The sequence below is a fragment of the Halyomorpha halys genome, unplaced genomic scaffold (genome assembly GCF_000696795.3).
Source record: "Halyomorpha halys isolate HHAL.00 unplaced genomic scaffold, Hhal_1.1 Scaffold1105.1, whole genome shotgun sequence".
NCBI classification, from domain to species: Eukaryota; Metazoa; Arthropoda; class Insecta; order Hemiptera; family Pentatomidae; genus Halyomorpha; species Halyomorpha halys.
In genome coordinates, this window is record NW_027115192.1 from 170,230 (window position 1) to 188,207 (window position 17,978).

General features: G+C 30.0%; 1 protein-coding gene across 1 annotated transcript in view; it reads right to left on the reverse strand.

Annotated features, from left to right (window-relative positions):
• Teh1 (tipE homolog 1) overlaps window positions 1-17,978 on the reverse strand; it is a 154,307-nt gene that overhangs the window by 91,325 nt on the left and 45,004 nt on the right. The window lies entirely within an intron of this gene.

Here is a 17,978-nt window from a genome sequence, read left to right on the forward strand (position 1 = left end):
AGTAATTATTATATTATTTGAAATTACTTAGCATCAGGAAGTTATTGTACTTGTAATACACAATTACAGTAATTGTATAAGTGGAATTTTAATTAATTTTCACAATTTAATTAAGTATTATTGCGGCTTTCAATTACTTCTGTGTAATTGTTCTTCAAAACTACTATTTTATTTAAGCTAAAGTCATCTTAGTGTCATTATAGTGCAACTGAGACATTTAATTGAAGAAGTAATTAAATTACTCATGTAATATTTTCTGCCTAAATCTGTCTCCCAACTTGGTCTTTAGTTTCGCTTCAGGAGAAAAAAATAGTACTCCTGATCCTCTAGTTTGCTCCTCTACCACTCTGCTATGTCTTCGGCATTGAAGTGGATACTGCGTGATAGCTTAGCAGTGATGACATAGCACTTTATAGCACAACCCTCTGGATTTAAATGAATAATTTTAGTCATCAAACTTGACAATTGGTTGAGGTATTCTCGCAAAAAAATCGGTACATACCTCCGAAAGAGGAGCTTATGAAACACTCCTAAGTTTACCGAGGTCGGGTCGAAAGAAACTAGAACGAAGATAGATGAGACATTTTCTTTTGACAATAAATGAAACTTAACAGACACTAGAAGGCATTTAACAAAGACAATGCCCCAACCAATTCTGTGTGACAAATATTTTCTTTATATATTATAATTTAATTGATGATCATTTTGTTTTACTCTTTAAAAAAAAATACCGTTTCGAACTTCGTCCATAATTTTCCTCATAACCAAAGCAGCTGCCTGGGAGGAGAGATGACGGGAAGATTCGCTAGCAGCTAGATCAATGCTTGAATGTTTACCTAGCAGCTTATCTCGCCCAAGGCTTACAGGACAGCTTTACAACCGTCTGCCTATTTACATACCTTCCCTAAGGCGAAATTTGGAACTCAAGAATTTCAATTTATTGAACTATGACTATAGGAAAATCATTGATAGAATTAAATAAGAATAAAAGCATGAAACGTTAACAAGAAATTATATGAAATCTTTTACCAAAGAAAGTGTATCCATAGGAGCAATTTATTCAAAATTTAGTTTCCATATTCGGTGATAAATTAGAAAGTAAAACATTTAACACTAGTGATTTTAAAACAACTCCTTATTACTGAAATCATTTTTTATTATATTTGGAACTTGATCAACACTCATCATTTATGGTTCATAAATGCGCTATGCGCTGCATGTATATGAGAAATACTTTGAAAACAGTTTACATCACTTATCTTATTCAACATCGTGGTTGATTCACAGGCAATATATATTGACTGATTTCATTAACTCATTATTATTCTTTGATGCTAATTATGAACTATTCTAGTTCTCAATGAACAAGAGATAAGGCGTGTTTTAGGAATTTTGATTTCTGTCTAGAACTGACTTTAAATTACACATTAAATGTTTAAGGGTATTGCTAATCCTAAGAAATTGAAGATATTTATGGATATAAAACTTATAGGTGATATTCTACTTTTTTATATCCATTTTTAATTGTTACATAACATAAATATAATAAATTTTATTGTCAAGTTACTTTCGACCAATAAATTTTAGTTTAATTAATATTACCATATATTTTTTTTAATTTATTTATTTATTGATATTTACAACTCTTTAAAAAAATACAACCAGTAAATTTGATCATAATGACATAATGATATGATACAGGATGTAGAGAAACCCAGTAGTAGAACTCTAAAAACAGTTTACAATATAAGGTCACGAGGCCATCTTCTTTACAGGCGCCTCAGAGGATTGCCAGGAATGGAAGAGGAAGCAAGGTTAGAAACGAGTGGGTTTAGGTGGTTAGGGAGTTTATTATGGAAGGAATAATATCGGGTTCGGGCTAGATCGGTTGCATAAGGAACATTTAGGCCTTTATGGATGGTTTTATTAGTAACAAAATAAGGAGCATTGAGGATTTTACGAAGGATTTTGGATTGTAAAGATTGGATACGAGAGGAATTCGAAGGTTTAGTGGAGCCCCAAAGCTCAACTCCGTATGTCCAGATGGGCCTTATTATTGCCATGTAGATCAGTCTTTTGTAATGAGTTTACCATATATTTAAATTCAAATATTGCAATGCATATTAAATCTCCAGTGTATATTGTCACTCAAATCATAACTATTGCATCACTTGCCTTCGAACTCCTTTTATACCCATTATCAAAATTCTGGTCAAAAACAGTCGATTCAAATATAAGATGATGCGTTAGTTGTTGACCTTATATATTATATAAGGAGTAGAAAAATAATTCAAAATTAATTTAAAAGTACCGGTGCTTATATAACAATGTTAGGTATTTGTCAGGGCTAAAAACAAAAAAAAAGATAAAAATTATAATAAATAGAATAAATAAGAAAAAAACTAGAAAATGAGAAGATTTAAGAAAAAAAGGTTCAGAAGTACTATTGGGAAAAAATGTATAGTTTATGTATAATAAAAGCAGTATACGGTTATAAAATAATATTCGTATAAAATTTCAGTAAGTAAATAAATAAATAAGATAAAAACATTGAAAATTTACTTAACTTCAAAAGAACTTAATGTTCCATATGTAACTCATCTAGCCTGAACCACATATCAATCCTTCTATTATAAACTCCCCAGTATCTAACCTTGCTTCCTCTTCTATTCCTGACAATACCCCGAGGCGCATGAAAAGAAGATGGCCACGAGACCTGCTAATGTAAATCGTCATTAGAGTGCTACCAATGGGTAGTTTCTCCACACGCCAGTATCACTCCATTTTAAATATCTAAATCAAGTACAAAAAAAAATTGAAACTCTGTCTGTTTTATTGTAATGAATGATAGATGGTGGATGTTGTTTTTATTAGTCCTTGTAAATCGGGCAGCTTACGATAATAAGAAAAGGGCCTTCATTTTACATAAGGTTTTATTATGTACGTTTGGTCCATGAGTGCGATTACTAGAGAATCCTAGATGAACAAGTTATATGTCTTGAAAAGGATTCGATTTACTCGTAAAAAACCGAAAAGGCTTACAGACTTGTTTTATTTTTATCACAACCTTTGTGATTGCGTAAAAAAATTTTTTTGAAGTATTACATTTCATAGTACGTAGAATCTATATATTTTAATAAATAATTTAAATTTAGACAATGAATAATTTTATATAAAATAAGATATAAACAATAATAGAAATTCTAGAAAAATCTTCTGACCCCCTGGTATTGGAGAGTGCAGATTTCCCAAACTCTGTCAAGGGCGGAAAAAAGCATAACTACGGCCCTAATTGTAGAAGTATTGACAATTGTACTAGTCGACCAAAAATTCAGTTAATGAATAAACCGTACTACAAACGCTGAAAATATCTGACTAATAAAGTATTCGTAAGATGCTACAAAATTATAGTGTTCGAATTAATTATTTCTCTCTAGCTCTAATAGTTACAAGAAATGTTCTCACTTAACTTATTTTTGTTAGCAATAAATAGAAGCATACAAAACGATGTGGGCATTTTGAGATGATTTCATATTTTAGTATGTATAGACATGGTTAGTGAAAATCTCAGGGGAGATACTAAAAGAAAAAATGTTAAAAATTCCTAAATCTCACTACCTGTAGAATTAAATTACTAAAACAAAAACGTAGGTAAAACATGAAGAAATAAAGGGCGAGAGATTGAAACCGGAGCTGGCTTGTGGCGCTCCTCGGATTATTTAACTAACCCCCCCCCTCTCTCCCTCCTCCTCCTCTCTCTTACTAGCCATGTAAAATTTATTCAATCAAAGAGAATCTCTTCGTTTTTAATATAAACTTTACCAGCTTGTTAACATTTGTGTCTTTTTAGAACTTTTTTTTTATAAAACCTGCTTTATTTCATTATTCTAAGAGACTAATATAATTTCTATCAATTGTTTTTAATATGGCCGGCGCCTAAACTGGAAGAATAGAAAATAGCCTTCCTGTGTTTTAAAATATTATATATTTTTTTAATAACATTTTCGGTTTATTAATATAAAGGTTGGTACATAATAAATAATTTTGGTCTATTCCTAAGGTTAAAATTGTAAAATGTAACAACTTCAGATAAGAGAAATAAAAAAAAAGTTCTGTATTTGTCAAAGAGGGAAACCCTTATGAATATAATATAGCCTTGAGAAAAAATAAATTATATTTATTTTTCTTCCCTGTACCAAAATTGTGGAACTAAGTTCATTTAACATTTATGTTTTCATGACCTTCTTATCAAAAATTACTTTTATTGCCATCAATATTTTTTCCCACTAAATTGACTCAATTATCTATTCCAGAAAAATCTGGTCTTAAACCGAAGGAGTTAATTTTTTTTCTAATTGCTTAAATCTCCCATTGAAGTCTGATACAGCTCCGGAGTTATATTTCTATTCATTTTCGTGGCCGGCTCGAATTAATTATTGACTGGCAGAGAGGAATCGAACTCACAGCGTACTCAACCAAGCACTCTGAGAATCTCTCAACAGTAATCGGCTACTACACCTCTCCATCGCTAATTTTTTCAATTCATCCAATTAGAGTAGGATTAAATGAGTCACCTTTAGTATGCATATTATAAACCCACAGCGTATCTATTAACACCGCAATAAACTAGTTATATCAATGCTAACAATTTTATGATATTTTCATATATTTTTTGTCTAATAATGGCTTAGATCACTTAATATTAATAAAAATATTAGGATTGACGAACGCACATGTTAAAAGTAAACGGAAGACTAAACAAAAAGCTGGATCTAACTGGGATTGCCCTTTAGGGCAGACACCTCCTAGTAGGGTAAAAACGGGCACGCGTATCTCACAGATAGAACTTAAGTTTGTTGATCCTGTCACTTGATTAAGCATTAAATCTGTATCTAAAAACAGTAATTAGGATAAATGATTTTTTAATATATTTACGAATTATTTCAAGAACTTTCTTATATGAATCAGAATTTAATGAAATAATTGAACATTAAATTCAGTTCTCTATTAATCATAAAATTGGTATTATTAAAGAATATAATCATTCCAGTTCTTTTTGTCAATAAATAAAGAATGTTGTCAATAAATGTTAACATATTAACTGTTTATAAAATGTTTACATATTTCGTATATGAAACGGATAATTTTCGTTTACAAACAAATGAATTATTTCGTTTCTTTATTTTTTTTACGGGCCTTGAATACCAAACAGTCAGCGCAGTTTAATGTTAATGCAAAGAAGGTATATAGCTCATGAAAAAAACAAAATGTGGTTTGGTGCGCGCATGATATAACTTTCACTTACTGCCCAACTGATATTTATTCATTTTAATTTTCCAAATAAGCTTTTCAGTTAGCTATTCCACTAACTCCAATTTTAGCAGTTTTCAGAAGAGTACTTTTAATATTATTTCTTGTAAAACATTGTGACATTTTTCTTTTTTTTCTGTCCAAAATTATGACAGAAATATACCAGTTTAAAAGCCTTTACAGCATTATTGAATGCTAAATGGCTGTAGAATAAATACTGAAAGTAATAAGAATGATTTTATGGAGTTATCCCGTCAATTGAAAGAATTATATATTGGTTAAGTGGAATTAGAAAACTATCAAATAACAATAGTGACGAAATCATTTATCAGCCTTTATTTGTATTTTGCCTTGGTTATTTATAACATAAGGGGGGTTATCTAGAGGTGAAGAACCTATTCTAACCATGGTGGGAGATCAAAGTTTCAATTTCTTTGGTCTGCCATTTGATTTTATTTTGAATAAAAAAGGTAAAGGTACTTCAGGGTAAGATTTTTTTAAAAATCCCCATTTAAGCCCTATTAAACCATTTCTATGAGGATAAAAATTATCTGATATTAAACGAAATCTAATTATATATAGATATACTGAGTAAATTAAAATCGTAAAAGCCGTTTTGGAGAAGATCGAAATAAAATGGGAAATATCTATTCTATAAAGTGGAATTTCTGGTGATTCTATTTTATTGAAGATATTTCATCACACAGACACACACAAACCATTTTGCAAGACTTGGTTATTGGAACCCCGAAACGAATTTGTGTCAAAAACTGGAATTCAAATTTTCACGATGTCAAGACTTACCCTTACTATATATCATATATATAGTAAGGAGGAGTGAAAATTTAATAATCATTCATGATTGAACGCACTTATTGCAAAGATACTGAACTACTTTTTTTCTTGTTTAAAATTAGGAGACGCAGTTGGAAGTATGGTAGTTTCGAGAGAGAAATATAGAAAATGGGTGAATTTTACCCCACTTATATTCCAAGGAAAAATTTACCACCATTACAGCTTTGTATATGAGAGATGCTTGCACCCATCTGAAGATTATGTTAACCAGTTTACATGAGTGGATTCATTCAGAAATATTTGCACCATGAAAATACATAGTTTTCTTGATAAAGAAAAATTCATGAAAATATCGAAATGCAGGATTTAGAACTAGACGGTAGTTAGTTTCCAGTTATAAGTCTACTTTTATTTCTTAGTAAAACTGAAAGACTTGTTCATTAACCCTTCCAACAAAATACATGAGCTGAGAAGGGATTCAGTGAAAACTTTATAAGAAACACGCAAGATCTGACCAAACTTATTTTGTGTTTTAGGCTTATTAAACCTGACGCAGCTATTCAAGAATTAAAATACTACCGTTGATATCAACAATTTACAAAAGTTCTGTATTAATCTTTTGTTCTAAATATTTTATATATATATTTTTTAAATAAATTATACTGGTATATGGAAAGTTCGGCCTTTTTTATTAACTATAGATTTGAAATATTAAACGTTTTCAGAGGCAGTTGTATAACCAGGAACATCACACAGCTACGTGGTAAGTGGGTCTATTATTTTTAACGGATTTAATAATTGATATTAATATTCAATAACAGCGTTTAAAATAATTTATTTCATTAGTGAACATTTTTCATTTTCCTTTTAGTAATAGATACATAATCCTTAATTTCGAATCTCCTCCTCTGATTAGCAATCCATATTATTCAGATAGTAAAATCATTCATATTAACTCGTATTTCTCAATTGTCTTGTTTTAATAAGATTAACTTTACATCATTAAAATTCTCTAAGAACAACTGTACATCATTTTTAGAAAAAATATAATAATAATAAAGAACAATAAATCAATCCATAATATGCAAATTTTTCAACGGGGCTGGAGGCAGTGGTTAATAAAGCTTTACATAACCGGTTTGCCTTCATGAATGAAATTAAAAAAAAAATGATTAAATTTTTTTTCGGTTTAGAAAAGGGTCCAAAGTGTAATTAGTGAAATCTTCCTCCTTCCCTCCTCTTGAGTAATCAAGAAAAACCCTCCATTAAATAACCGTAAAAAATTGCGCAAGGGAAACTTTATCAGCTGACTAAGGCAGCTTGTGATGTTCTAACGAAGTGTGCTTTTCGTTAAGGTCGTCTCAGGCGGAATATTTGGGAGTAGCAGCTGTGAACTGAAATAATGGGGCTACTTACGTAAGGCTTTTTCACTCTAGGTCTAACCAATTTCCATAGTACAGGGATAATATGCATATAACTATATATTCATGCATGTATTGTAAATAAAAAATCGTACATTTTATTCTAAAGATGTGCCTTCTATCTTTAACTATTATATAAAAGTTAATATAAACAGAATCTATATTTCTCTCTGCTCTCAGTGAAACCTCAATTAACCAGAAGACAGTGCACCCCATAACTGCCTGACTCTGTCTGAGGATTGCCAACCTGAGTAAGAGAATACTTGCACTTCAGGAAACTGTTAGACTTTTAGATTGGGAAGAACTATACAGCATTATATAAATATCTAAAAAGAGTTATTCAGATAAAAAGAGATGGACTATAAGAATGATTATTTCTGATTTGTGTTTTATTATAATCAGTTTTGCTAAATTATCTTAGGAGTATTATTAATATAATTTTATCGATCTAGTACATTTATTTATCTATGTTTGATTGAAGTTTATATTTGCATGTAAAAGACAGGGCTAAATATTATTTTATGTGTCATTCAGCTGATTTTATTTTTTCTTATCAGTTTTATTCCAAAATTATCAAAAATTTATAATAGTAGGAAATGTTGTATTAACTGTTTAAAAAACAATTTACTTACTACTACTACATTAATCCTTATTTAGTCGCTAGGTAAAAAATAATAATAAATTTGAATAAATAAAAGTATCACTTTCAGTTCGAGAACATACTTTACAATACCATTGAAATTAAAATTTATACTAATTCAAATACATTATTGAGAAAATATATATAATGTTTGTTTGTTTGTTAGTTTTGAAAGGGCGTTTAACAACCTGGTCATCAACGCCCGTTGGTTGTTGGTTTTGGTAAGGTCTAGTTGTTCCAGAGTCATAGCTTTGGTATGGTGTACTGATCCGCACCAATTATAATTAAATTTGTGGCAATTATAACTTGTTTAATAATCGTTACGATAATGGAAAGGATGGTGAAAAGCAAAGGTGAAGTAACTGTTTAAAAGTAACTGTTATAATTTTAAAAATAAGGCAAGCTAAATAGATAATTATAATAATTAAAGGCTGGTTATTAAGTTAGCCTGATGGATGAATTTAATGACTTTTTCTATTACAAATTCGTCGTTTCTCAACGCCATTGGAACATTTGTTGGCATCCCTAACTGGTTCAGAGTTAATGTGTAGTGATGACATTTTTCAAAAATGTGTTTGACGGTCATTGAATACATTATATCTAGTCCTTGAAGAGCGCTAATGGAGTCCGACATTTATTATTTATTATTATATTACTATATTGTCATTTGGTATATTTGTCATGCAAAAGTAAAGGGCGGATGGTATGGCACTTAGTTCTGCGGTATATATATTACAGAGATGATGCAATTTTATCTTATGGGTTGTGTTTGGTGTCACAAAGGCCGATCCTGTTGCGTTATCTGACTTCGAGCCATCTGTATATATAGCGGTATGTTCTGGTAGAGTTTGTAGCAATTCTCGGAACTTTTCTTGATATTTTGACATTGTTGTATTTTGTTTGCGGTATTTAGATAGTTGGAGATTTACATTTGGACGTTGGTAGGTCCATGGGGACGAGTTATTTTGTGGTATGTTGATCGCTATTGCTTTTAGTTCTGTGACAGTGGCCGATAATCATTCAGCGAGGGGTAGTGTTGTATTTATCTTCTGCTGGAACTCTCTAGAGAATTTAGGATTGAAAATGTACTTATAAGTTGGATGCGAGGGTCGCAGGTATAGCCGGGAAAAATAATTTGTAGTTAATAGTTGTCGTATAAATAGTAGGGGTGATATTCAAGATTCAGCACATAAACTTAAAATTGGACTGGTCCTAAAGTAGATAGATACATATAATTTTCCTATATAATTCCTAGTCCTAAAATAGATATAATTTTAGATCATCAAGCAACTTACAAATAGCTAAAATTAATTATATTTAAAATGTATGTACTAAAATGTTTATTTTATTTATTTATTTCTTACTATTAAATTTATGAATAAAGCTTATGTATCATTTAATATAACTCAAATAAAATATAATAATTTTATATAAAATTACTCAGATAGACATAGAGAGTACAGCTGCAAGTTCCCCCATATCATCTTAAGTTAGATTATAATGAACATAGGTTTATTTTGCTAAGCCCAGAGTTCATAGAGTTCCCATCAAAAGTTTTAATTGAGCTTGTGAGTAAAAAAATATATAAATTAAATTCTAAAAAAGAAAGAAGTGGGCTGTGTCCTTCATTTTAAAGTTATATGACGCTGCTAGAGAGTTTGTGTTTTGTTTATAACAGAATCAGTCCGCTAACAAGTTTCTTGCCCTCCTTTTTGTAGGTACTCTTTAGAATATTATATTAACTGTTGGTTTTAGTAGAAATGGAATTATCTATTTCTGATGTTTTATAACGGCCAATTAATGCTTAAATGATATGTTAGTTTAGTACCTACCTCAATTAGGAAAATGCAATTTATCCTTTTAGTCAAGGAAACGAAGGAAACAAATCGCAGGAGTCAGGTAGTCCTGATTGTTTTTGGTATTTTATTGGGTTTGGATTAATTTATTATACGGATTATGAAGATTAAAGATCTAAAGTTATAACCTCAGAAGTTAATTTAATTAAAAAATAATGTTTTTTTTAATAATTTATTTATTGATATTTACAACTGTATACACATATATACAACAAGTAAATTTGCTGTAGGTGACATAGTGACATGATAAAAACATGTGGAGAATCTACCCATTGATAGAATCTCGAGGCCATCTTCTTTTCAGACGCCTAGGATGATTATTAGGTAATGAAGGAGAAACCAGGTTAGAAACAAGTGGATTTGGGTGGTTGAGAAGTTTATTATGGAAGGAACGGTATCTAGTTCTGGCCAAATCGGCAACATATGGAATATTGAGGTCCTGATGGATGACTTGATTTGTGACAAAGTAAGGAGCATTAAGGATTTTACGAAGGATTTTGGACTGTAAGGATTGGATTCTGGAGGAATTTGATGGTTTAGTGGAGCCCCAAAGCTCAACTCCGTATGTCCAGATAGGCCTTATAATAGTCATGTAGATCAGTCTTTTGTAATGGATTGGCAATTTAGACCGTTTGTCTAGTAAATGTTGCAATAGTCGGAATCTACGAGCAGTTTCTTATCTTTTTAGTCTTGTATGAGGATTCCATGTCAGTCGTTTGTCGAGATGTAGTCCTAAGTAACGGATCTCTTCGACAGGAATAAGTGGGGTATTATTAAAGGATATTGTAGGGGAAGAGGTCATGGGTTTACGTCGAAGGGTAAATGTGATTTGGTGGGATTTATTGGAATTTATTTTAATCCTCCAGTTTTGGCACCATTCTTCAAGGGTGTTGATGTGGGATTGGAGGGTTTGGGATACAATGTAAGGATCATTGTTCACTGACAATAGACATGTGTCATCGGCATACGTGGTGAGGATTGTGTTAGGATGGGTTGGAATGTCAGCTGTGAAAACTGTATATAGGATAGGACCAAGGATACTACCCTGAGGTACACCAGCAGACTGACGGAATAGGGATGAATAAGCGCCGTTGTAATTTACTTGAAATAATCTGTCGGAGAGATAAGAACGGATAATGAGGAAGTATGTAGGGGGTAGGAATTTACGAATCATGTATAGCAGTCCTGGGTGCCAGACTCGATCAAAAGTGTTTTTTTTTTTTTTAATTTATTTATTGATATTTACAACTGTACAAAATACATCAAGTAAATTTACGACGCAGAGTAAAGGTAATTTGATGCGATTTGTTGGAATTTATTTTAATCCTTCAATTACGATACCATTCTTCGAGGTCTAGGATATGGGATTGAAGAGTTTGAGTTTGAGTTGAAGAAACATCTGTACTAAATATTTTATTACCATAATAATTTCAGAATTTAGTTTATCGATTTATATTAACTAAACATTTAAAGAATTAAATCCTGTAGATTATATTTAGTATCCTGTAGAAACAGGATACTAAATACTAACCTATCTTTTTTCCATCAGGATTCTCTTTACTAGTGAAATAAGGACTCTATATCGACCGCCCCTCGAAGAGGAGCCATTGTGCTCTTGTAGAGGGAAGAAAAATGGCGGGGACCAAAGAAGAAGATGCAAAGGTGCCCTGGGACGACCGTGGACCAGTTTTATGCCAGCCATAAAGAGGAAGCTAACCTCCTCCCAATCAATAACCTCTGAGGGCCACTTCCCTTTTATACTCTCTTTATCGCTCCTCAGGAAATTCAGTGAAAATGTTCAACGCTTGGGGCGAAACGATAAATGTCTATCGTAATATTCACAAAATATGTTCTTTGCAGGACGACATTCTGAAATGGAATAGGAAGGATTCTTTGTACAGTAAATTATTCTCAAAGAGATACTGTTCAATTTTCAGGTTTAATGGAAACTAATAAGGTCAGGATCATAAAAATTACTGAAATGCCACCAATGGTCTATTACATTTAGGGTTATCTGAAACCGACCGTGTCAAGACTAAACGCGTGAGCCCAAAAAAGATAGGAAAAAATCAATTTCGTATTACCTTATGGTAAGATGAAACGTACCACATACAATCTCATTGCCTTGAAATTCGATATATTGAAATGACGCCTTGAGCAAAGTGAGAGAGCTCAAGGCTTGTAACCTCGACTCTCAAATTTTGTGAAGTAAGAAAATAAAAAAATATCTTTTTAGTTATCATAAATACTTTCATATCATTTTGAAAAGATTAAGAATTCATTGTTCAATACACTTAATGTATTCTTAAATATAATATTTATATATTTCTTTTAAATTGAATTATATATTAATTGTTGTTATTAAGAATTTAATTTGTATTATGAAACTAAGTTAAATGTCTAATATGTCTGCTGATAACAGACATCCGGAATTTTAAGAGATTCAGTTAAGAATAATATCGTCAATTAGTAAAACCTTTTGTGATGAGAAACATGGAAATAGACTGTTGAGTAGGACCGTATAAAGAACATTAATTTTTATGTAATGTAAAAAAAAAGTTTGAGCAGCAGCGATGTTTTTTATTCTTATTGAGATTTAATTTAATTTCTGTCTATATTTGATTGGAGGTCATATTAATAGTAATTTAATTGTTTTAATGATGTTTAATGAATGGGAAAACAATGGAGAGGAAAGTACGGGAGAGAAAAAACCTAACCAGAAAATGTTACACAGAGAATAAAAATGTTATTTTACATAACTCAATTTAAAAAAAAAAATATCTTAATTTTTCTAATTAATTTTAATATTGTATTATAATAGATTATATTAAAATTAATTTAAAAAAATTAAGACTTCTTATTTTTAAATTTAATAATGTAAAAAAACATTTCATTTTCTGTGCAATTTTATCTGGTCTATTTGTATTTTCTGGTCAATTTTATTTTTTTTTAAATTAGGTATCAAGTGGAGTGGTACAGAGGTAAGGCATTGAGCTACTGACTCCAAGGATCTGGGTTCGAATCCAGCTGTGGCAGATAATTATTTTTCTGTTAATGTAGCCGTGGGTCACTCCAGTTAATTCTGGAGTCCTGGGATTCACCTAGTTCACTTCATTAAGTGGGTACCCTTAATCTGGGAAAAAACTGGCGATCGAGCGTGATATTGAAAAATTCACCTCCTTGTATATACTGTTCTGAAAACATTGTTTCCTTAAGAAGTACTGAACTACTGACCCTTCATGGACTTTAGTTGTTCGCATTGTTATAATTATTATTATTTTAATTGATAGTTTCAATAAAACGATTTAAATATAACCAAACATAGATTTTTTTTGGACGATGCTTTAATGCTATACATCAACATCTTGTTGGATTGCTAATAAGATGTATAGATATGTCTTCACCCCCAACATAGAGCGAAAATTACCGAGCCCGTGTCTAGATAGATGCCTGAACTAGTGCCCGAGATTTGTGCTTATATTATTACTTAATTGAATATTGATATTTCATTTATGCAATTATTATCCATTCTAATTTACATGAATCTCAGAAATATGATTTTATAATTAAATTTCAAAGAATATCTTAAAATGTCCTACATAAAACAAAGGGGTAAAAATTCGTGTAGTATTCACAAAACGTGCAATTCCGTGCAATAGAAAACTAGTTTCAATAAAACGTTTTTTAATGATTCTGATTTCTGCTTATATTTAGCTGAAACCAATGATAAAAATTAAAAGGAAACAAGTTCATGTAAATCCGGTCTCCAGTTATAAGAATTATTATTTTTAGTGTGCATTTCGAAGGAAAATATAAACTCTTTTACTTAATGTTTTAAATAAATTAATAATTTGATCAGTAATAATTCTAAAAAACTGTTTCCCTCGACAGAACAACTATTTTATGGGATTAAAATATACTTCAAAATAAAACTTCTGCTATATCGTCTGGATTAAATTGAGACTCAATTGAATTAATTACCTCAATCTCAGACATCCATTTATATCATCCATCATACATTTATTAGGAACTTGTTATGAATGAGATATGTTTTTGGAATTTCTGATGCGTACTTTCTTTATAATCAAAATAATGCTATAAAACTAGCGTATTCAAATCAGAAAAATATATTGAATCTTGGACCTCATAGGCTGACCATTTTAAGAAATATTCAAAGGTCTAACATATTTCAGGTTGGATTTAATAACCCCGTCAATTTTTTTTCTTATCCTCTACCTTTAGTTAACAAGCAAATATAATTCATATAAACAATAAGTATATATATATCTATCGGCAAAAAGGCATTTTAAAATATGTAGTTTAGGTCAACTTTCTCCGGGGGGAGGAGGGGAAACGTAAAATGAAATTATAATTGTGATCCTAAGGTGTTCCAGTTTAACTCATTAATTTCCTCTATTATGGTTCTTCTTTATTCATATAATATATGAATTGTACATTACTCGGAGAATTATAGAATGTTCCTGGTGAACATAGAAGATACAACTTGATGGCATAATTCAAATGAAGAAGTACCACTTAGCAGACCAACTTAGCTGGGACTGTTGCTGTTCTGGAGCGTGGCCAAGTATATCTATATGAAGCTAATGTTTTACACAAGGAATTATATAAGAGACTAAAGAAGGCAGTGCATTATATATATGTATATCTCCCCATTATAATATGTTAATGGTTGTCAATGGGCAAAATGAAAAGCTAATCATTTATTGAGTATAAGATTAAAAACAAATTGTATACAAATATATCTATATGTTCACTTCTAATTAATTTGTCTTCTGTTAATTTCTATATATTAATTAACTAGTTCATATTGGCCATATTAAATTTTTTGTTCATTTATATTTTTGTTATATTATACAGTATGCATATAATTATGTTTATATGTACCTAGATTTTTTACTATTAGCAGCTTCTATAAAATTTTTTTACTAATAGAAGCTTCTATAAAATTCAATCGAAGCAGAACTTAGATCATACACATAAAATACTAAAAGTATAAAACTTCTACATTCCTATATTTTTGTTAACCACTGTTTTGAAGGAATTTTTAGCTAGTCGGTGAAGTCACAGTTCAAGGAAACACTCCAGCTTGTGAGTGTTTACTGTAGTGTTAATCGCCTGGTCGAAACAGGGTCGAACCAGGACTTAACTGACTTCCAAATTGGAGCCTGATCAGATGGTTCGTTTAGATGTAAATAAGGGTAAGGGTTGAGGCAGTGGTAATAGGGAAGGAGGGATTCCGGCTTGTCGGCTCTTCGGGTTGGGCATTACTTGGCATTGGGAGTGGCCAATGGGGGTCTGTCAAGTTTGTCACTTCGTAATTGCAACATGTCATGTTTTTTAATGCAATTATTGTATACATATTCACACTCGGACTATAGCTCAATAATTTAGTCTTCTCTAGATTGTGTATTAATGTTGTGCAACACCAAACTATCAACAACAACAAAAATAGTTTCATTAATCATGGACTACTTTCTTGAATTCAAAATTATTTTTAATATTTTATTAGTAGCTAATAAAAAAAAAATAAAATAAATATATGAAATTCAAATAAAGGTCAAGCCATAATTAGACGTATAAATTTAAAAAATAAAATTTTTAGAGTGATACCCCGTTATCAACAATACGATTTAAGTAATACTACTAATACCCATTAAAAACACTTTTACTATAATCATTTTTCAAATTTCGTCCTTTTTTTTATATTGATAAATCTCTAGAATAATGTGATGAAACAGAAAAAGTATTTTAAAAATTATTAAGAGAGAAATGCTTTATTCTATAATGTTGCCATAATGCATCGGGTTGCTGAATCATACAGTATACTTATCAATCCATGATTTTATGTATAAACACTACAATATATTAACAAGGATACAAAAACATATTTTTCATTTTCAGTATTTTTTTAAACAATAATTAACTATAGCCTAAATACAATATATTTCAAATATTATTCTTTCTTAACAATTAATTATTATTAAAAAATGGCATTTGGTCCGGGTGCGGTCAAATAAAACTCAAATAGTAAATTGGTGTACTATTTTTATTTGAGCCAACGATTCGCCCCATGTTGCAGGGCTTCGTCAGGGCTAAAAACAATCAAAAATTATTACTTTTTAAATATATTTTTCTTCTCTTTCTTCTTATAGTAAAACGTTATATGACATTTTCCTTCTTCACTCTTTTCTTTAGTTTGTTCTCAGCCTATTTACGCCAATCTCTCTATTCCACTGCTTCATAGTTCCGCTCTCCAGTAATCCGCAACTCAGGTTCAAAATTATTAATAAATAAAAAATAAAATTTTCACTGCAGTAGAACAATTAAAAAACTAATAACGTTAAACATAGATAAGTGTTGAAAAATAATTAAATAATTAAAAAAAATCAAATAAATAGATTAAAAAATATAACAAAAATATATATTACAAAGTCAAACAACTGACAATATTGAATGTGTTTTAATAATCTATCGCCAATAAAGCAGTAATATTTTTAAAACCTTTTAGATAATTTGAAAAAAATATATATATTCATATTCAAATGAATCCTTGTAGTAAGAAAGAAATAAGATCCTATAAAATAAATATCCTACAAAAATATTGTAGAAACGTGATAGCTATATACACGTCTTGATATATATTTTCTTTTTCCAAAGTATTATATTAAATTAATTTATTACGAGTATTATCGTTTGGTCGATTTTTTTGGAATCAGGCTATATGAAAGGAAGATAATTTGTTTAATATAAGTGATCAAAACTTTTTAAACATGTTAAAAGCAATTTATATTTTAATTATCTGCAAGTCTAAATATAAAAGATTAGAAAAAATAAATTTGAACATCCCATCACCTCTCTAGGTATTTTGATTTTTGTACAATAAAATGAAATAAAATTAATATTTTAATTACTTAAAAGTATATTTAAATATTTATAGGTCATCTGGAAAATTAGATAGTTTAACAAGAGTATTTTTGGAACACGAACGTCCTGCCATGATGTATGATGATACATTCAGTAATTTTTACGGATTTTTTTTTCAAGGTGCGCTTTACGAGGCTTTGCGACAAATAAAATTTTAAAAATTATGAAACGAGAATTGTAGTTGATAGGGTAAAAAAATTGTTCCAGGTTTAACTAGAATAATTGAGGCATTACATAAAACATGGTAGCTACAAAAATAAAAATTTTATCGTGCAATTAGAATTCATTGAAGAATTAATCTAGAAACGTTTTGCAGAACTCCATTTCCAGTACAGCCAGTTAAAAGTGCAGTGGCTTGTAACGTAGGAAATACAACTTTATCTCGAATCCTCAAGTCCAGACTGATGTAAAACATTCTGATTTAAACTCTATATTTATTTATTTTATTTTTTCTTGAATTGATATTTTCTTTTATTTAATTTATTAACTATTTAAATATTAGCTTTTTTTTGTTTCTTCCCTGCTTCAATTACATATTTTTTATTATAGTTTCTTAGGTCTATTATTATTTTTCTTAATTTATTTCTATTTAATAATTATAACATTGTAAATTTGATTTTCACGAGGATCAACCCCCACATTATTAATTGATAAACGAAAATTTATTTGTTATAATAACTATGTAAGGTCCACCAACCCGAGGTGTTAATAAAGAATATTTTAAAAAAAATATTATTTTCCTCATTTTCTGTAGTTATTTATGTTATTCATTTTCAACAATTCTTTAAATTAATACATTCAAAACTATTAAATAAGTTATTCCAAATAGTCACTTAATTGTTTCCCTTTGTTTCAAATGAATCCGAATCAAATAAGGATTTAATATATGTAATTTTTAATCTGCTTTACATATATAACATCATTTGTATCTGTAATCAATATAATCAATATCACTGACTGGTGAATCGCTTATACTATTAGGAAACGTGTTTAACCCAAAAAGAAATGAAT